General features: G+C 36.5%; 1 protein-coding gene across 2 annotated transcripts in view; it reads left to right on the top strand.

Moving 5' to 3' along the window:
• The window catches only part of LOC128695110 (protein Fe65 homolog), a gene marked incomplete at its 5' end in the record, with an annotated part of 54044 nt that extends 31045 nt beyond the window's left edge, over nucleotides 1-22999 (top strand). Inside the window, 1 exon segment of one of the 2 annotated variants that reach the window (XM_070080791.1) lies at nucleotides 19605-22999. 2 annotated transcript variants of the gene reach the window in all.
• Between the last annotated feature and the right edge of the window lie 315 nt (nucleotides 23000-23314).

Here is a 23314-nt window from a genome sequence, read left to right as displayed (position 1 = left end):
TACTTCCACTCTGCACTTTAGTAACTAAAATAGTATAGGAACCCTTAAAGTATGTATCATATGCAGTATCACTGACCTAGCCATGTCTCACTACAGAAGATGAAGATAGCTGTGGAGGAACTGACTAGTTTCAATATGAGCAGAGTCAAGTTAATTGAATTAAGTACATGATGCACCTCTGAAGAACTATGCACTGTTCACTTCAGTAATAGCTATGTCATTTTCAAGTGGTGGCAAGAAAATGAATGAGATTAATTTGTGATAATGGATATTAGGAAACATGGATCATTACATTGAAGCACTTGGTTTACTGCCAACAAAAGACCAGATGTGCTGATATCTTGGCAGCTTATAGGATGGAGATGTAACCTATTTGATTACTAAAAGTTAATTTAGTGAGAAAACTAATGTTCGTGAAAATTAGTATAAGTGGTGCAGCTAGACTTTTAGGTATTAGAACATAATATACTTGGAAAAACACTCTCAAACTGAAAGAAAAGCAGTTATGGATTGTGAAGTGTTTACCCAAATTATCAAGGGTCATGGTGTTTAGCTAAATGTGTTTCCCAACCTGTACCATGTTTTTCATACGAATTATGTTTGAATTCATCACATTTAAGATTCAAATTACAGCTGAAACCAAAAAGGGCCATAAAGCTCCCTGCAGTTGTGAACTGTGAACATACCATGATATTTTCTTATGCCAGATCCCATCAAAATCCTAGATATTTAAAAGTATACGGACAATGAATAGTTATCCTTCAGCTTCTTTTAATGTACATTTATTGCATGTAGTGTCACTAATTGAACATTCAGTATGCATTAGCACATACGTAATGAAACGTGCCAAAATCTAAATGTAACTTGTGTATTTAGGCAAATTTCCACAAACTGTCAATCCATGAGCTTAAACAATTTTGTAATCGCCTTAAACTTTTTAAGCATGCAATATCTTTGGTTGATTCTTGTTACCCATAAATACCTTTTACCTTATATAATTATATTTGAGGTATATGTTAAGCTATTAGAAATGCTGTCACTGTAAATCTGTATTCTATTGTTTAAAACTATTTCATGAATTGATAAACTAATACTAATGGTAAATCAGAAATAAGCCACAAAATTTAAAATAAAAATTATAGTGCGAGTGTGGTGTGTTGTCTGTTACTAGAAACTGTGTCAGGGACACTTGTTAAAAATGAAATACAAGGCAGCACATAATTTTACCTCCAAGTGAGATTCTCTTTACCAAATAAAGATCACTGTTGAAGACAAAAATATAAACATAAAATGAGATGTTTCACATGAGCTTACTGAAGTATTCATTACACTTCAAAGTTTCATACATGCATATGCGTGCATACACTTGCACTTTGTATTTTTTTTTTTTCCAAGCAATGTTGGAAGACTTGAACTGAGGCAAGTTAAAGCTCAGGTTAGCAGCTCTACCCAGGATCCAACATGCCACAAACTGTACAGTGGTACACCTGCTGCCTTGTGTTTTGATTGGCTACATTTCTTTCCAACAACTCCCAGATGTTTATTATATTTCTTGCAGATTTGTATGCAAATTATATGATACATTATATATGTGTGTGCATTTGTGTATATATATATATTATGCAAAAAGATCACAATATGAAGAACAACCACTGAAAAAAATAGTGAAATTCCAAGTGCTTTTGTGACTTCACATTATCGAGGAACTAGAAAAATATCAACAGGAAGGCATATAAGGGCAAGAGTACACCTCACAACACCCGACTGTGAAACGCAACTGATACTCCACCAGGCATTAAGACTTTACTTGTCTAATGTATTATTAAATTCTTCCCAAATTTTATTAATTATAAATGAATCCAATTCATATAAACCAAAAGAAATATTTATATTTTCAAAACTGCTTTCTATGAAACATGATTCTATTATATTCCTGCCAACCAAGGCTTGCGTGATTCAACTTTCTCAGTCTTTTGAAAGTCAATTGGATGTTTATTATTATTATTATTATTATTAAAGATCAGCCGGTATTCTCCCGGCCCGGGCCTTTTCCAAGTGGTGGCCCGGCCTTGGCTCCCTCTTTAGGGAGTGTCCGAGACCTAAGTCTCCCATGGGAGGAGGCACAAGTACCTCATCTTTGGGACCAACTGTCCCCAGGCCTAGCCACAAGCTAGGCCTCTCTGGTGTGCCATCCCCACCCCAAGGGGGCAAATGGGAATGACAGTCTTATGAGCTAAAGGCTCGGGCTCAGGCACCTACCCTACCCTAGAAGGGCTGGGCATGGTGTCGATCCAATTGGATGGTTAAAGTCTCTCACTTGAATAAATAGAGCATTAGAATCTTGTCTACTTCTACAACTATATGTTGTTTTAATTTTAGTTTAAGACTTTTACCAGTTTTACCATAATAAACTATCACATATTTTACAAGAAATCTTATACAAACACCAGTCAGCATTTTGGGGGGAATTTTTTCAAAAGTTCTTTACCGTATCAGTTCAAAAAGGGACAACCAACTTTATTCAACTAAAAATATGTTGGTTCTCCCTTACCATGAATTATTATTATTATAATCAAAAAGAAGCGCTAAGCCACAAGGACCCTTACCATGAAAACTTAGTTGATATGCCTTCTCTTCTTAAGACTTTTAATATCAATGTTGTATTTAAAAATCAAATTCCTCCCCTGACGAGTGTATGAGTCCTTGTAAAATACGGGATAGTTTATTACGGTCAAACTCGTAAAAGTCTTGAACTAAAATTAAAAACAACAAATATAACATTAGAGGTGGAGAGGATTCTAATGCTTTGTTTATTCATGCGAGAGATTTTAACCATCCAATTGATTTTCAAAAGGCTGAGAAAGTTTTATCAGGCAAGTCCATCATTGACAGGAATATTATAGAATCAGGTTTCATAAAAAGCAGTTTTGAAAACATGAATATTTCTTTTGGTTTATATAAATTGCATTCATTTATAATTAATAAAATCTGAGAATTTAATGATACATTAGGCAAGTAAAAAATCTTAATGCTGGGTGGAGTATCAGTTGTGTTTCAGTCAAGTGTTGTGACGTGACCGAGGTGTAGTCTTACCCTCATACGCCTTCGTGTTGATATTTCATTTTTATAGTTCCTTGATGTGAAAAGTCATGAAAGCACTTGGAATTTCACTATTTTTTTCACAGTGGTTGTTTTGCATATAAAAATTAATATATATATACATACATACATATATATATATATGAGGGGTTCAGGATATTGGCAGTTTGGAGGGATATGTTGTGTATCTTTATACGTATATACGTACTTCTAAACTCTTGTGTTCTGAGCACCTCTGCAAAAACAGTGATTATGTGTGAGTGAGGTGAAACTGTTGAATGATGATGATGAAAGTATTTTCTTTTTGAGTCACCCTGCCTCGGTGGGAGAAGGCCAACTTGTTAAAAAAAAAAAATAAATATATATATATATATACACACACGTATATATGCGCATGTGCACACACAGTGTATTGTTAACTCAACAGTTGTCTCCCATCAAGGAATGATGGCACAAAAAAGAAGACACTGTTACTCAGTCTATCTTCCCAGAAATGTGCTATTGCAGTCAAATCACCCTTCAACTGTAACACCACCACTCTTCCAGAGTGCAGGCACTTTCCACCTCCAGGGCTAAGTCCAGATAATCTTGAAGGTTTCTTTGTTCCTACTTCAATAGCATGCCCATTAAAACCATTTTGTTTCTATGCACTCCTAACATTCTCACACACACCTACATTTAAAGGCAATGTGGTATTACCTTGAGTATAATTCAGAAGCCTGAGGATGGGTTGTGGTGGTTTAGGCATGTGGAGAGGAGAAGTGTGAGATTGTATATATCTGGGGTGGAAAGTAGGAGGGTGTAGGTGTCATTCCAGGATCAGTTGGAGGGAGGAGGTGAAAGAGGCTTTGAGTTTTAGGGCTCGAGTATCCAGCAGGCTTGTGTGAGCATGATAGGAATGGAGAAAAGTGGTTTTAAATGGCAGTGTTGGAGTGTGAGCAAGGCAACTTTTATGAAACAATTGGGAGAAACAGCTGGACTTGTCCTGGAGGTAGGAAGGGCAGTGCCTGCACTTTGGCAAGGTAGGGATGTTGCAGCAGGAGAGTAATCTGTGTGTGGTGTCACCACACTTCTGGAAAGACAGCAGTTGCATTTTCTCTGGGCCACCCTGCCTTGGCAGGAGATGGCTATTGAATTAACCCTTTGACTGTTTTCGACGTATAAATACGTCTTACGAGCCAATGTTTCTGACGTATATATACTCAATAATTCTAGTGGCTTCAAATCAAGCGGGAGAAAGCTGGTAGGCCCACATGTGAGAGAATGGGTCTGTGTGGTCAGTGTGCACCACATAAAAAAAAAATCCTGCAGCACACATTGAGTAACGAGAAAAAAACTGATTGTTTTTTTGGAATAAAACGCCGACTTTGAGGTGTATTTCCGTATAGTATTTATCGTTGTATTCGCGTTTTCATAGTCTTAGGTGATAAAATGGAAAACATATTACAGAAATAGAGACGATTTTCATTACTTTGAGGATGAAAACGACCTTGAAACTGAGCTCAAAGTAGCAGAAATGTTTGATTTTTACCAATGTTCAGGAGTAAATAAATCACACCACACGTCCAATACACGTCAACTGGGGAGTCTAATATTCTTTCACTAGTGCACTGATATTATTTATACCATTTTTACAATAATGCAGTAGTCTGCATAACAGTAAATTTTGTATTTTTTTGTATTAATAAAAAATCAAAATAGAAAGCAATAATAATATAAGAGGGGCCTAGATTATTATTATAATCAAAAAAGAAGCGCTAAGCCACAAGGACTATACAGCAGAGGGGCCTAGAGATGTGACTAATGAACAGAGCATATGTTATTTTAGTGCCACGAATGTCTACCTTCTTTATTTTGGACCCTATTTTGAAATTGGCATCTTTTTTAGTTTGCGTGAAATTGACCAAATTGCCAATTTCTGACCACCATATTGGGTAGTCCAAATTAGTAAATGGGAGGTTTCTTGTATTCAGCTGATTGATAAAATGGAGTTCTAAAGAAATAGCTATGAGTTTGGTCAACTGGAACAATGGAATTGGCTGAAAGTAGGACTCAAAGTCAGCGAAATCGCCGATACGCATATGTCGCCGAGACCGCTAACTTCACGGGAGCATAATTCCACGAGTTTTCGACCAAATTTCGAACTTTTGGTGTCATTACCATCAGGAAAAGATTCTCTATTATTTCATAAGAAAAATAATTTTTTTTTTTTTTTCAAAAATTGAGCGACATAGAATGACAGTTTCAGAAAGGGGTCTGAAACAGTCAAAGGGTTAAATATGCATACTTGTGTTTATATATAAATAATTGTGCAAACTGGTAAGTCGGACTCGAGTCCTAGAGGTGGAAAGTACAAAGCTAGTACTCTGAAGGAGGGGTAGGGATGCTACAGTTTGGAGTGTCTTATGAAATGTGATGTTAGTGTACTCATGGCAAGACACCCCTTGAATGAATGATAGTGAATGTTTCTTTTCTTTGGGTCACCACTTGATGGGAGATGGCATATACGTATACTGTATATAATGTTGAGAAATACCTTACTGTGCAATTTAACCACTTAAATGTAATTAAATTTTATGCACAATAAAGCAAGGTATGTAATATACAGATTTGCACTTCACACATGGACGCAATATGACAAATTCAGGTGGGTAAGACAACACTCATGGGCATGAGATTAATATCTATCCATAATATCAGATCAAGAGTTGCATGTATGTGGTTTGTCAGTATAGCTTAAAATTCTCATAAATTTCATTGTAAATGCATCAGTTTTATATAGTCCTGTACTTCCATTGCAATTACTGTGGATTTTATAAAACTTTTACGATATTTTGTTGAACCATTGGTTTATGTATCACTTTTTTTCTTTAAAGCAAGCAATGGGATTGTAAAATTTTTTCACAAAAAATAAACATTTGACTCCTGGCATGTGCTATTTTATGCTCTCTTAAATCCAGGCTTTTTTTTTTTTTTTGTCTGCCCTAAATAAAATAAATCACATTTTATATACAGGATCTTATAAACTGTCATCAGCATTTTCTGGGAAATTCTTTAGTTCTTTGTGACATCTAGAATTTTGACTGCAACACTGGTGTTGATGTTTATGAATAATGTAGGAATTTCAAGGCAATTTACATGTGTCAGCAACAAAACATATTTGGTTGAGTATAGTTCACTGTCTTTTGGATTGTGTTTCTAGCAGTTTGCAAATATTTTTGAAGACTTAAGGTCATATCTATTTCACATATAGTACAGGTCCTCCATCACAAATCTGGCATCATTGGGACCTGTAGTGTGCCGGATTACAGAGTGGTAAGGTTAAAATACAATTAATCACTTGACTTACACAAAGTTCATTGAACATCGGCAAAAATCGAACATTTCCGTTACTTTGAGCTCAATTTCAAGGTACTTTTCGTCATGAAAGCAATCAAAATCATGTCTAATTCTATCAAATGAGTCTAAAAAAAAAAAATGAGAATACAACCATAAAAACCATACGAAAATATACTGCAAAGAGGTGGCTAATGCCTGAGAAGTGAACTCCCTCGTTTATCGTCCGTGTTTTTTATTTTTGGTGTATGTTAAGAAGCATCTTTCCATCATACATTGCCTAAGTTTCAATGAGATAGCCCAACAAACAACCGAGAAAAAAAAAAATATTTACCAAAAATCATATATGGCAAGCCCAAGCCAGGTACTGGAAATAAGTCACTTTGTCTGACTTTTCTGGGTTATCCTAGGTTCTCTATACATACGCTGCTATGTATGATAATCTATGTAACTGTATTTGTGTATACCTGAATAAACTTATTTACTTCTAGTCTGTCAACTGAGTACAAGAAACGCACATTCACTTATTTCAACTACCCAATAAAGTGGTCAGAAATTGGCAATTTGGCCAATTTCACACAAATTTCAACAGATACCAATTTCAAAATAGGGTCCAGAATAAACAATGCAGACATTCCTGGCACTAAAATAACATTTTCTCTGTTCATTAGTTACGGCTACATGCTGCCCCTCTTATATTATCCTTGCTTACCATTTGGAATTTTTATCAAAAAAAAAAAAAATTTATGCAGACTGCTGCATTATTGTAATGATTGTATAAATAATGTCAACCCATTCTTGACTCCGTATTGGAATTTGGACTGGCAAGCGGACAGGTATTAGATGGTAACGTCATTTGTTTACTCTTGAGCTTCACTAAAGAATAGAACATTTTCGCTACTGTGAGCGCAATTTCAAGGTACTTTTCATCATGAAAGCAATCAAAATCATATCTATTTCTGTAATATATCTTTCAATCTATCAAATAAGACCGAAAAAATGAGAATATAACCATAAAAACCATACAAAGATATACTGCTAATGGCTGAGAAGTGAACTCTGCTATTTATGGTCTGATTCCTTTCATTTTTGGTGTACGTTAAGAAGTATCTTTCCATCATACATTGCCCAAGTTTCAATAAGATAACCCAACAAACTGAGAAAATAATAATAATAATAAAATAATAATAATATCTTTATTTACTACACATACATGTACAAGGTATACAGGCCTAGCTGACATCAGTGACATACTACTACATAGAAAGCCGCTTGTTATGCAGAGTATTTCAAGAAAATTTGGTAAGTGTCCCAGGATAACACCCACACTAGTCAACTAACACCCAGGAACCCATTTACTGATGGGTAAACATAGACAACAAGTGTAAAGAAACATGCCTAATGTTTCTACCCTGGCTGGGAATCGAATATTTACCAAAAATCATATATGGCTAACCCAAGCCAGGTACTAGAAATAAGCCACGTTGACTTTTTTGGGTTATCCTTGGTTCTCTACACATATGCTGCTATGTGTGATAATCTGTATAGAGAAAATAACTTTTTTGTTTGAGGTTCATGGTGCAGTACGAGTGTATATCACAGTTAGCCCTGAGCTACACTCCGTTTTCTCTAATACAGTGGTCTCTCGTTTTTCGTAATTAATCGGTTCCTGGAGCCGTTACTATAAACGAAATTTACGATTTACGAATCAATTTTCCCCATAAGAAATAATGTAAATACAATTAATCCGTTCCTGACACCCAGAAGTATTAAAACAAAAAAATCTTTAACATGAAACATACATGTAGTACATAAACAATACAATGGGAAATGATGAATGAAACATTAACAGCATAACACTTACCTTTATTGGAGATTCTTCTTAGTGTATGGGAGACTGGAGGAGGAGAGAGTGGATTGTTTATAGTTTGGAAGGGGAATCCCCTTCCATCAACACCTCAGGTACCATTTGCTTTTTTTGGGGTTGCTTCTCTTCTCTGTTTCTTAACCCTTAAATGGTCCAAACGTATATATACGTTTTTTCAACATTTGAAAGAATGTAAAAAAATGTAATCTTCTTTCTTGTTTTACATTTGAAAATGTGTAAAAAAAACTTTTATCTACTTTTTTTTTTTTGTTATATATGAAAATATGTAAAAAAAAAAAGTAGATCTACTTTTGGAGCACTACAGATTTGAACGTCGATCTGTTTGGACCGTTTAAGGGTTAATGCCACTAGGACCACCTTGAGAGTCACTGGAGTCCTGTCTCACAAAATAACTGTGGAGAGAGCTCTGTTTCTGGCATCTCTCTAACACTTCCCTAAAATGGCCCAAGACTTTGTCACTGTACATGTTGCCAACCTGGCTTGCAACAACCTTGTTAGGGTGATGTTTCTCCATAAAGCTTTCCATCTTACCCCACATAGTAAAAATCTCTCTAATTTCTGAAGAAGGCACCTTCTTCCATCTCTCTTCCTCCTCTGCAGCAAGATTCTGAGCTGCGATGTGTTGCTCTTCCTGCTGAAGCTCTTGCAGCTCCTCAGTGGTGAGCTCTTCATTGTGGTCTTCCACCAATTCTTCCACATCCTCCAAACTCACATCCAACCCCATGGAACTCCCCAGTGCCACAATTGATTTTACAACAGACATAGGCTCATTAGGGTCAGTCCCAAATCCTTCAAAATCCCTCTTGTCGACACAATCTGGCCACAATTTTCTCCAGGCAGAGTTCAAAGTCCTGGTAGTCACTCCCTCCCAAGCCATACCTATAAGGGTTATGCAATGGAGGATGCTGAAGTGTTTTCTCCAAAATTCCCTTAGGGGTCAAGTGAGTGTCTGTGGTCACAGTCAAGCACCTGTGAAACAATGCTTTTGTGTAGAGTTTTTTAAAGTTAGCAATAACCTGCTGGTCCATGGGTTGGAGGAGAGGAGTGGTATTCGGGGGCAAGAACTTTACTGTGATGAACCCAAACTCCTCGAAAATTAGGTCATTCAAGTTTGGAGGATGAGCAGGTGCATTGTCCATTACTAGCACGCACTTGAGATCCAATTTCTTTTCCAGGAGATACTCCTTCACACTAGGGCCAAACACTTCATTGAACCACTCGACGAAAGTTTCCCTCGTGACCCATGCCTTACTATTAGATTTCCAAAACACACACAATTTACTCTTCATAACATTGTTTTTCCTGAACACTCTGGGATTTTCAGTATGGTACACTAGTAATTGCTTCACTTTGAAATCCCCACTAGCATTAGCACAGAACATTAGCGTCAGCCTGTCTTTCATAGGCTTGTGTCCTGGCATTGCCTTTTCCTCTTGTGTAATGAAGGTCCTCTTTGGCATTTTCTTCCAAAAGAGGCCTGTTTTGTCACAATTGAACACTTGTTCAGGTTTCAGTCCTTCAGCCTCTATGTACTCCTTGAATTCATGCACATATTTTTCAGCCGCCTTGTGGTCCGAACTGGCAGCCTCACCATGCCTTACCACACTGTGTATGCCAGTACGGTTCTTAAATCTCTCAAACCAGCTTTTGCTGGCCTTAAATTTTCTCACATCACCACTTTTTGCAGGCAATTTCTTTACCAAATCTTCATGCAACTGCCTAGCCTTTTCACAAATAATCGAAGTCATAAGAGTATCTCCTGCTAATTGTTTCTCATTTATCCACACCAATAATAACTTCTCATCCTCTTCCAGTACTGGTGATCTCATTTTTGTCAGCATAGTTACTCCCTTTGCAACAACAGCATCCTTTATTTCCTTTTTCTTGGCCACTATGGAACATAAGGTTGTGTAGGGTTTCTTATACATCCTGGACAGTTCGGCCACACTTGTACCACTTTCATATTGTTCAATGATGGTTTTCTTAAATTCAATCGTATTTCTCACCTTCTATACCACAGGCTTGGCACTAGGAGCTTTCTTTGGAGCCATGGTAGCTTATTTAGTACTACTTGCAAGCACTAAAATAAATGGAATATTATGAAATATTTCGCTGGAGCACGTGAGGGGACCTTCGCTCACTGGTAAACAATGCCAGACTGGCTGCCGCCCCAGCTCACGCCATGGGTATGCGTCCCGGACGAACTACGACTCGCGAGTCAGCCTATGAAAAGCGAGTCCACGTTTATACGAAAATACCCCTATGATTGGCGAAATTTACGATTGCCGGGAACTACGAAAAGCGGGGGACCACTGTATAGCCCCAAGACAGGGATAGGAGAATGGTATTTGTATACCATATCCTCTTCATACCTCCGTCGAACTGCTCGGTGTTATGCCAATTATTTATTCTGGAGTATTTAACATGTTTTATGTTATTTATATTGTTTATTATGTCATATTAGATCAGTTGTGATAGGCAAATAAGCTGTGGTGTTGATATTAGCGTAATAATAAAGCATATTCTCCTGCATCATGAGACTGAGCTCATGGCAACCGACAGTGGCTTCCAAGCCACCTTATCTTTAATGGATAATGTACTGTGTAGGTGCTTTACATAATGAGAAGAATTTCTTTTATTCATTGGAACCATGGCTAGGGCTAAAATCAAGCAGGTTATAACAATAAATGGAGAAAAAGAAATTGGAATGACTTATGCAGCAAGTAGCACCACCAAACAGTAGCAGCAGGTTGGTGTGGCGACCCTGGAAATTTGAAATTATGCTAGCCAAAATTAGTGCCGAATAACTGATTGCTGGATTTGTGATGGCAGACCTGTATCTGCCTTTTTTTTTCTCTTTAAACTCGGTTACAGAAAATGCAGAGTTCACAAGAACGTACAAAGGAAAACTGAAAATTTTTGTGGTGATGAATGATAGTGTACAAAGGAAGACAGTTATTTACTTTCCATATTTGAATTCCTTTATGTTATGTCAAAGCATCCAGAAATAATGAGGAATTATTTTAGTCAAATTTGACAGCAGATCCTGACAGTAAAATTTATGGATTGTAATAAATCATTTAGTTCAAATAGAAACTTTTTTATAATCTGTATTCTTGAGCCATAAACACTGGACATTATCCACATATCTATACCATTTGTATCATGGGAAAAAAAATTGTATTTAGCAGTTCATTTTCCAAAAAAATTCCATGCTAAGAACTGGGAAGGAGGATTTCCAATTGCCATTTTAAAGTTTTGGGTGTAAAAAATTAGTCATGAAACTGATTGTCAGTCAGTAATATTGAGTTTAATAAGGTACAAGTTTGGTAACATAGACAATGGTAAGTTTAGGTCTTCAGGCAGAAAATTTGTCATTTACAGAGACCATAGTAAATGTTACATCAAAACTAGTCATACTGAAATCATCAGATGTTGTGGTACTTAATTTTCCACTAAATACATACATGTATAGGTATTTACTTTATAACTGTTTACCATGTTTTCAATCAGGCTCAATACATTTACTAGCCACTTTGATTTGTATCAAGAAAAAAAAAAAAAAAGCCAATTAAACTCATTATGGCCTTTGCTGGATTGTTTGTTTGATGGGTTTTAGTAAATTAGTATTCATGTACAGACAGCAGTAGGGGCAGTGAGTGCTAAAGGAAGTACAATAGAACCCTCGTATCCACTGATTCGGTATCCGCGGTTTCAGTTATCCACGGTTTTCTGTGGCTCAAAAATACCTCTTAATTTTACATAATAATGGCCCCAAAGTGCAAAAGTAGAAAAGTTGGCAGTTCTTCAAAGCCTAAGAGAAAATGTGAAAGTGTTTCCCATCAGTGAAAAAGTGATAATTTTCCACTTATTATGCATAAATTATCAATTAAACTTTATAATAGGTATGTATAGGACTTATATATAGGGTTTGCTACTATTCACGCTTTTGGTATACACGGCAGGTCCTTGGAACGTATCCCCTATTGCATAATCAAAGTTGGTGTAATAAAGTTGTTGCCAAACAAAAAGTCAAAGAGGGAGTCTGTGACAAAGGTGGGGCTGTTAGTAAGTAGGCAAGAAATTTGCTGTGAGGGTGGTTTTATTGGCTGTTTTTTGGTTCCAGTAAACTGGAAGACATACTAGAAATAGGGAAGATTTTGGTTGGTTAAGAAAGGAGAAAGCCTGAAATAAGCCTCAAAGTGGCAAAAATGGTTGATTTTCCTAGAGTAGGTCTACTTCACTTATTACATGGTTTTAAACCGTGACCAGTCATTCTTAGTTATGGTTATAGATGAGAAATGGGGGAAAACGATTTCTTGTGTGACAATGGAGTCACATGATTAATGAACAGAGGGAAAGTCACATTAGTGGTTGTAATATCTAATGTTGATTTTGGACTTTTAACCAAATTCTCTATCATTTCGAAAGAATTTTTTTTTTTTTAATTTTTCAACCCTGAGAGTGAGTTCAGGATCAAGACCTCTGATCCTGAACTCACTCTCAGGGTTGAAAAATTAAAAAAAAAAAAAAAAAAAATTCTTTCGAAATGATAGAGAATTTTTTTCTGATGTTAATGATGCTAAAAGTACGAAATTTGATGGAAAACTTATGAGAGTACTCTCACAAAGTTAGCGATATTTACACATTAGCGATTTCACCCACTTTGAGCCCTATTTTTGGCCAATTCCATTGTTCCTGTGGTCAGAAATTAGCAATTTGGCCAATTTCACCCAAATTTCAAAAAATGCCAATATCAAAATAGGGTGAAGAATAAACAAGACAGACATTCCTGGCACTAAAATAACATGTTCTCTGTTCATTAGTCATGTCTCCAGGCCCCTCTTATATTACTCTTGCTTTCCATTTTGAATTTTTATTCTCACAAAAAATTGAAGATTTACTTTTATGCAGACTACTGCATTATTGTAAAAGTGGTATAAATAATATCAGCACACTTGTGAAAGTATATTAGACTCACCAGTTGACGTGTATTGGACACGTGGTATGATTTGTTTACTCTTGAAAATCAGCAAAAATCAAACATTTCCGCTACTTTGAACTCAATTTCAAGGTACTTTTCATCATGAAACCAATCAAAATCATTCTATTTCTGAAATATATCTTCCATTCTATCAAATGAGATCAAGAAAATGAGAATACAACCATAAGTACCATATGAAAATACACTGCAAAGTCGGTGTTTTGAACCAAAAACAGTCAGTTTTTTTTTTCTATGCACTGCGTGCAGCAGGATTTTTTTATACTGCACACACTGACCACGCAGACCCATTCTTTCACATGTAGGCCTACCCGATTTCTTCCGCTTGATTTGAAGGCGCTAGAATTTTGGCATATAAGTACGGCACCAACCCTGGTTCTCAAGCCGTACATATACGGCACCGACCCTGAAAGGGTTCATTTGGAATACATATTGAAAAGTGTGAAATTGGGCAAATTACAGACCTCCAGGACAGTAGTGTTGTTCTGATGGTTGAATGAACAGTATTGAAGGCATACTAGTGAAATAACTAGGACTTGGGTTAGTCTGAGAACTGAAATTGGCCTAAAATAGGCCTTAGAGTGGGCAAAATCACTGTTGCATGAATTACACTCAGACCTCCAACTTTGCACCTGTGTAATTTTGTATTACATCAAAGTTTTCATTTTTGGGGTCATTACCTGTAGAAAGAGATTCTCAACCATTTTAGAATTTATTTTTTTCAGAATTGTAGACAGAGAAGGGACTTTTAATTTTAGGTTATGGACAGCTTGAGTTGAAAGCTATAAAACTTCTGCATCTTGCAATTTTGAAAGCTTCTTTTTCTTAACCCTTAAACGGTCCAAACATATGTATACGTTCATTCGCGTAGCGCCCCAAACGTATATATACATTTCCTTTGTCAATGATTCAACATTGGCACGATAGGCCTGAGTCTCCTAGACATGAGAGAATGGGTGTGCACACTCAGTGTGTGCCATATGAAAAAAATTGGGGATGCCTGGGTACCACATGCTCTTTTTTCCTATAAAAAAAAAAAAAAAAATTCTCACAATATTCGGGGCGCTACGTGAGAGAACGTATAAATACGTTTGGACCATTTAAGGATTAAAAACCCATCGTAATTGCACTTTATGTCAAAAAGTCTAACTGGCAAAAGAAACTGCTTTATCAAGCTATGACTCACGAAATCATAATGACACGATTGCAAACAAACCATACCATGGGCAGGATTTGAACCCGCGGTCAGAGAGTCTCAAAACTCCAGACTGTTACGTTAGCCACTGGACCAGCTAGCCACAATAAAATTCGTCTAACTAGGTATATTTCTACACCATAGGAAGGTTAGCATAGGCACCACTGTGACCACAAATGCAAGCTTTTACAGACGAATCTCCAGCTAGCGTGGCCGTGACAAACTCTAGCTCTAGTCCCCTCACTGCCGTCAACATGACTCACGAAATCGTAATGACACGATTGCAAACAAACCATACCATGGGCGGGATTTGAACCCGCGGTCAGAGAGTCTCAAAACTCCAGACCGTCGCGTTAGCCACTGGACCAGCTAGCCACAATAAGATTCGTCCAACTAGGTATATTTCTACACCATAGGAAGGTTAGCATAGGCACCACTGTGACCACAAATGCAAGCTTTTACAGACGAATCTCCAGCTAGCGTGGCCGTGACGAACTCTACAATTTTGTGAGTCATGTTGACGGCAGTGAGGGGACTTGAGCTAGAGTTCGTCACGGCCACGCTAGCTGGAGATTCGTCTGTAAAAACTTGCATTTGTGGTCACAGTGTGCCTATGCTAACCTTCCTATGGTGTAGAAATATACCTAGTTGGACGAATCTTATTGTGGCTAGCTGGTCCAGTGGCTAACACGACGGTCTGGAGTTTTGAGACTCTCTGACCGCGGGTTCAAATCCTGCCCGTGGTATGATTTGTTTGCAATCGTGTCATTACGATTTCGTGAGTCATGTTGACGGCAGTGAGGGGACTTGAGCTAGAGTTCGTCACGGCCACACTAGCTGGAGATTTGTCTGTAAAAACTTGCATTTGTGGTCACAGTGGTGCCTATGCTAACCTTCCTATGGTGTAGAAATATACCTAGTTGGACGAATCTTATTGTGGCTAGCTGGTCAAGTGGCTAACGCGACGGTCTGGAGTTTTGAGACACTCTGACCGCGGGTTCAAATCCCGCCTGTGGTATGGTTTATCAAGCTATTACTAGCATAGAAACAATGTCAGATTGTTATAACATATTAAGAATCCATGATGATCTTAATAACAAATATGTATCTTATGAAACTCTGTAGTTAAGGATGAATTCTACACCCAAAATTTTGGTACGTCAATAGGATATCCCCCTTCCCTAGTCAATAATTTAAGACTACATGGATTTTTTTTAAACCAAATTACAGTATTAAATAAAAATTTTCTCCATAATACAAAATGGTATAGATACAGTATGTAGATGATACCTTATGCATATGACCCAAGAATACAAATTTAAGTAAGTTTCTACCTGGGTTAAATCATCTAGCTCCACTGATAATATTTACTAATTTGAACAAATTATCTAATTTACATTTCTGGATGTTTTAATTATCAAAGAGAACCAGGTATTCAGATATACAAAACCAACCAATGTCTGTTCCTATATACATTATTATTCATCATATCATGACAGTTAAATATTCAATGTCTTTTTCCATGTTCTTGAGAGCACTGCATGTTAATAGCTCAGAGTTCATAGATAAGGAAAAGACAATGAATCATACTTGACCAAAATTATGTTGGTACTACCATATCAATATTGCATTTAAAAATCCAGATGTCATTATAACTTCTTAATGAAGAATTCCCCCAACAATGTTGGCGTGTCTAAGATCCTATGTACAAAATGAAAGATTTTATGCATGCTAGACTGACTAAATCCTAAATTTAAGATAACACAAATATAACAATTTGTAAGGAGTCAAATGTTCTGTTTTTTCATGCAGGAGAATTTAATCCTGCTGATGAAAAAAAATTGTAATATGCAAGTTAGTTATTAAACAAATTATATAAAAGTCAAGCTGTATAAAAAATGTAGTGCTGATGGAGTCTGAACAAAAGTCTAGTACTTTATAAGTTCTTAACTAACAAAGTTTGGGAGAATTTTAACTATATTAAATGAAATTACCCAACCTGACATGTCATTATTGACCTAAATTTTGGCTAAATAATAATGATATCCACTTTATTTTGTCATATTAGCTCCATGTGTGATGTACAACTCTCCTTGACAAAGTTGCTTGGGAATTCAGTTCCCTTTCAAAATGGTTAAACTGTATAACACACAAACACAGTATTTCAGTTCATATGCATATCATTACCTAGTGAACTCTTTCACTGTTATTTTTGCCGTTATGAAAGTGAATAATTTTATTACTGAGGTTGTATAAAAGATAGGTTAAAACAGTTTGATATGGACAAGTTACCCTGAATAAATATTGTGGAGAGGTTACTCTGAATAAATAATTTTAATGCAAGATGACAAAAAATAGTTAGATTTTTGTAAACTTTTTGGAGAGAAAATTTCTAATTTAAAAAATGTAATATGCCCTTACAAAAATTATTGAAGAAAATACAGCAATGCATTCTAGCTTATCAAATTACACTTATTGCTAAATTCAGTTAATGAACCATTCTCTCTCATTACAGATATCTGATATCTATATTTGTCTTTTTTTATTACATGGTAATTTATTCGTAAACAAAATGGAAAAGATATACAAATTAATGCAAAATTAATGCACATATATACAGGAGGTCCTCAACTTACACAACATGTAGTCTTGAACACCATTTGTAATTTGCATTCAGCTATAAGAACCTATATTTTCATAGAACCCATGATCAGAAATTGCAATGTGGACAATATTTTGTTTAATTATATTTAACTTTTAAAAAATTCAATTAAAAACTTGTAATCTCTTCCCATTTTTCCTCCCTCCCACTGTATGACCACTTTTTATCACTGAAGTGTTAGTGTGTGTGGTGGTTAAAGTGACAATAACATGTGGGTGCTTCACCTCTACTGGTTTAACACAAAGATAACTATCTAGGGCTATTAATAAAATACCTGCCCAGAGCAAGATTTTGTGGCTATGCTAAGCTCAGCCTGAGGTGCCACCAAGGAGGGGCTCTGGGGCCTTCAGCCCCCAAAAAATCCCTCAGCCACCAAACAAAAATAGTAATAATAATAATGCTGATTCAAAACAAGTCTCCTGGGACTCCTCCCTCCTAATCCGATAGCCATCCCTAAGCCTACCTAGCATAAAAATTCTGGCACTACACCTGGCCCTAGCATACATTCATTAGTTAGGTCAGTACAATGAAGGTCTCCATAAAAACAGCAATATAAATTACTACATGTAAAAAGAAAAACTTTTGTTTTTCTTTTTGGGTCACCCTGCCTAGGTGGGAGATGGTCAGTGCATTGAAATAAAAAAAAAATACTATATTAATGAAGACTACTTTATATACACATGAACACAAGATATAATTGGGCCTTGTTATTTCTCATAGCTTAAAAACATTCATCTATATCAAGTAGAATATTAAATATCACAAAGGCTATCCTTATAATCAGCTAGCCTGAAGTCGGCTTGCACCACTACATGGCTACTTCATATTAGTCATAATTATCCTTAAATTCTCACTTGCCTTAAAGCACTGTTTTGACACACTGCAGCAACTAGTACCCTATACATATAATTATCACCATGACTTGAACGAAAATTAACTCCAGGGTTAGAAACTTGAAGTTACCCAGAAGTGCTGAGGGGAATATTCACATGGTTGGTCATTCAGAAAAGAAGGGAGAACCTACAAGCTCCCAGTAAAACAAAAGCAGCATTGCCTTGTATATTACACAAACTACAGTATAAATGTAGTATTTTAATACAATCTTATTTACTTTATCCTATTTATATTAGTAAATAATGATAATAGTGCTCTAAATATAAACATAATAAAATATAAGTGATTATAAGTGCTGAATGTATATACATGTGATGTATTATTATTCAATGTTCATACATAAACATAACATTACCTAGCCATGGTGGAAGGCTCTTCATAGCACCCTAGCTCCCAGCATTAGATTGATCAGGCCTCATGCCAGACTTGTAACCAGACATGCCCCAACATTGTACTATAACTCTACAACAAGCATTACCATATATAAGTAACCAGACCAATTCCTCTAGCCAGAACATTTCTGATAATCCCATAACAGTAAGTGCCTGGATATGTGATTTGGGAAGGAGGATGTAAGTGAGGGGTAGCACATACCTGGGTGTGGTGTGGAAGAAAGTGTTGGGAAGGGTGGTAGCTGGGTGGTTATGTGGGGGCAGACAGTTGTGGTGAGTTGAAGTGCATGCTCAGGCCTGTTGTGTTGTTTGCAGGAACATCAGCCTTAGATAAATCCAAGACAGGACTGCCTCCACTCACTCAGCTTAAAATCATAACTGATGAATGTGTGGTTCTTGACTCTTGAGCCCACTAAACATGCATAAAAAAAAAAGTATACAAGTATTTGACAAGAAAAACTCTTGAAAAATCTACAAGTCAGCATTCAAAGTGCCCTGTTCATAAATTCAGATCATTGCAACTAAACATTTGTAACTTGGGGACCTTCTGTATAATTTCCTGAATTAATGTACAGTATTTATACAGACACATTTGCATAGCAAAATTCATTCTACTAGTTCACATGCACCTGTGTGGACACACTGCATCCTGACATACTCATTTCTCCTCTCATCTACACTCACTAATTGATTCACTCGACTCCCATCAGTAGTGCTTGCTTTTTCACTTTGCCTTTACCCTTGTATCTGCCTTCCTGCTCCCTCTCCAAATTTGTGATGACACTGGCCCCCCTTTCCTTCTCATTCTGTTACCTCTTAAATTAGTTATATCCTTAAATAATTTGCATTTTTTACACCTACTTCCACCAGTGATTAATCCCAATACACACATATGAAACTATTTGCCCACCAATTTCTACAGCTTTAATAAATATAAATAAATAATATTTTATATTTATTTATATATATTTTTTCTCCTCTCTGCACCATTTTGTTTTCTAACTTATTTTACTGTTTTACACCAGTCCATCACATTGCAGTCTTGGCAATGGTACCGTTTTAAGATTAATGAGGTTAACTTCACTTAAAGCCTCCATTAATTCATAACCCATTACTAACAGTAACTAACCTCTCAGGACTTCTGGGCCCAACCTGCAGAGCGTGAGGTCATCCCACACCGCCACCTGACCAGTCCTGGAGGAGGCACCCCTTCCCCAACTGTGTCAGGGTGTCCCTTTTCCTCACGACAGGTGCAGGCACTGGTCTCTCCCACATGTGAATCTCCCCACTCATATAATCTTCATCGCTCCCCAACCACCCCAGCTCTCATGATGCAGATACCTCCCACACCTGCCACACCCATGTCCCCTATGGATGCCCTTCGACGCCTCCAATTCCCCCCAGATCTATCCCCTTCACATGAAGAGGAAGCTGACTTGGAGGATGGAATTGATTTGGAGGAAGGAATTGATTTGGAAGAAGGAATTCTTCTAGAGGCTGATTTGGAGGATGAGAATAGCAGCATGGACAAGTTGGGAGGTACCATGCGGAATGAGTGAGAGCTGCAGTTTTCTCCCTAAGGACTGAAGTGCCATTTAGTCTACTTGGTAAACTGCCCAATATATAACATGGCAGCTGTGATGGTGTACATGGAGAGTTGACATTATACATTTCTGATGAGAAAAAATGGAAATAGCAGGCTTTTCATTCACTTCTATCTTGTTAAATTACAAAGATGGTGTAGAGCGATCAAGACTGCATTTTTCTAAGATCTCTATAAAAGTGTCCCTCCATACTGCCATGTGCCAAGTAGATCCAGTATGCCACCTACATTTCTTCACTTTCAATGGACCCATATGTCTAATCCCTGCGCTGGTACTTCCATCATCTTTCTGACCTTGTTGAGTTCCTGTTTAGACACCCTCCACTTACCTGCAGATTGACATCTAATGTGTCATAAGTGATATATATAGTAGATGTGAATGAAAAGGAAATACTGTACACAAGTAGAACATGGAAATAGTGTAGTCCATTGCAAAGGGATTACTCCAAGCCCAAGTAGTAAGTGTGTGGTTTGGTGTATGCGCGTGATTTGGTGTACGCACGGTCAGCAGGGCCCAGAATGGCTGGTTGTGTGTAGACTAACTTGTCACAAATCTTTTGCACGTACTCACTAATGATGAGTTTGTAAATGTAAGAATATCCTAAGAACTTACTCCTATGCTCTCGTTTGGCATGTCAACTTCAATTGTAACTTCTAAGTGGACATAAGAATTTTTGGGGAATTCTTACCTTATGACTGCAGCCTAAGCTTCACAGTGTTCCCAAGGAAGAGATCATTAGCAGGGGATAAAGTTGTGCCTCTGCTTGCATAGAAGTTTTGCTAACCACTAACACATTGATGTACATTGTGAATGTATTTTCTGTGGCCTAGTGCAACTGTTTCCCCCATCCCCCTCTATCTGCATTAATATTTCCTGTCATGGAAAAAGCTATATATAATATGTTGACTTAACCATTTTAGGTCTGAAGTACAGTAAACAATAATTTTAGCCCTTTCACAGTATTGTCATTGAAGATTTTATAATGTCAATACGGTATACATATATATATATATTTAACTGAACTTGATGTACATGCTGAAAAGTGCTAAAAGTCATATTTGTTATGTAACTGAAACCCAACTGGTAAATTAGTTTTACAATTTAACTACCATAAAAATTGGCTAAATATGATTTACAAATCTAGTGAGCTTTTCTCCCTATATTCAGTGTTTTAATTTTATATTTTACTCATATCTGTGGGTTAAGCCTTTTATTCATCCCCAGATTCTCTCAGCTTTGTTCTAACACTGACTAACTCTTCAGCTGAATTCTTGTAGGCTACTTCTAATCTTGTTGACTGTGAGTGAATGTTCTCTTGTTACCGCATATAGCCAAGTAACTAGTCGTTAACATATTGTACTTACGAGTGGAGCTTGACTGGAGAAAACTTTACATATTAGGGATTAACATCAATGAGCACAAGGATCTTAGATGGCTTGTAATACTCAAAAATTCATGGGTTTATGACAACAGCCATTAATAACATTATAGAAATTAGATTGCACAGATAAGGGATGTAAGTTTTCCCTATCTGATTTTTTTTTTTTGGCTTGTAGCTCCCAATGATAGCATACACACTAATACAGTACCACATTTCCTTGTGCCCATTGCAAATAACACCTGCATGAAAGAGTCTCAGGTGCAAAATGGAACCAATGTATTGATAGTGTTTTTCTTGGCCATTCACCTGAGCCTCCTGAATTGACCCCACAATGGCCATATGACACAAAATTAGGATTCTTTGGAGAACAATCAAGGGAATGTCTCAGCAGATCACTGTAGTATCCTCATTCACCCTTAGTTTTTGTCTAATGAGTTTTTAATACAATACGGAATACTAAAAAATAAAGAACAGTTGGATACACAGTTTGACAATATAGGAAGATATTATAGTATGTTTAGACAACCTTGAATGAAAATCCTCAACTGTGGAAGCTGGGTCACTGTAGGGGTAGTCCATACAGCACAGTCACAACACGTGTAACTCCACCAGCAACTATGACCCATTTTTCCAGACTGGCACTTATTTGTAATCTTACTCAAACCACCAAGGTAGCAAAAGTTACCTGCATGTTGAAGACACATTTTCTTGATTTTTTTGGTAATTTTAAACTGAAAATAGATTACAAGGATTTTTACTGTTGTTATGGCACTATATTATTTTTTGATTGAGTAAATGTTGCTTGTTAAACAATTTTCTTTACTTTTGCTATACTTTACAGAAATTTACTTATAATCTTATGGATTATAGTTGCTGGTCATATTACAACAATTGCCATAGTTACAGTATGTTCACCCATTATTGTGACTTGTCTCATAGGATTGCTGATTTATAATGGGGCAGTTATAACTAATCTGAATCAGAAAAGAAAATACATATAAACTTTGCAGAACCTAGTAGAGCTTTTTAATTTCAAGTCAACAGAACTGTATAAAGTATGAATAAATATATATATTGGTAGATATGATTTTTTCCTTTGATAGTAGAGGGGTTCTTGCAAAAGTTTAAATAATGCCATACTTATACATTCCACTGAAGTAGTTATTAATTTGAGGGAATATTGTTACAGCACTGGCCATATGTAGTGGCCACATTAGCCCATCTAATGATAGTGTAAGGCTGTTTGTAATTTTGTTTATTATTGTTCATGTCCAATCAGTGTAAAAGATTAAGGAAACTACAGTATGGTTTCATGGTAATTAATTTACAACCTGAATGGTATTTTCCATTATTTCATTAACTTCTTTTGAAATGCCTTTTGAGATGTAATACTTTATGGGTGAAGTTTTTGTGTACTTTTGTATTTAAGTTACACATACATGTATGTACAACTCTTCTGGCAAGTCATGTATTTAAGTGCCGCTTACACAAACTTTATCAATGTTGATACCCAGGTGTGAGCAAATACATTATTACATAGGATCAACTGTACTTTCATTCACCGCCTAAAAGTGTATTATCAAACATTTGCATATGTAGATTTGTTTACTTTACTTGTCAATTAAAGTACATCCATTCAGTGCTGAATGACCCATAAGGTTTAGCATAATTTTATCAACATCATGATCCTTCCTCCACTACTAGTGCTATGGCTTTACAATATATGGAAACCTTTAAGGGTTTTTTTGATGCGAGTGGTTACTGCTTTTGCAAAATGAGTTGAGAATTTTACCCTCACAAATCTGTACATTTCTCTTCTTGATAATAAATGCACAAAGGACCGACAAGGCTAGCATCGCTT

This window comes from Cherax quadricarinatus, unplaced genomic scaffold, assembly GCF_038502225.1.
Source record: "Cherax quadricarinatus isolate ZL_2023a unplaced genomic scaffold, ASM3850222v1 Contig968, whole genome shotgun sequence".
NCBI classification, from domain to species: Eukaryota; Metazoa; Arthropoda; class Malacostraca; order Decapoda; family Parastacidae; genus Cherax; species Cherax quadricarinatus.
Note: the sequence above shows the minus strand (reverse complement) of the source record. Positions and strands in the feature narration are given on the sequence as shown.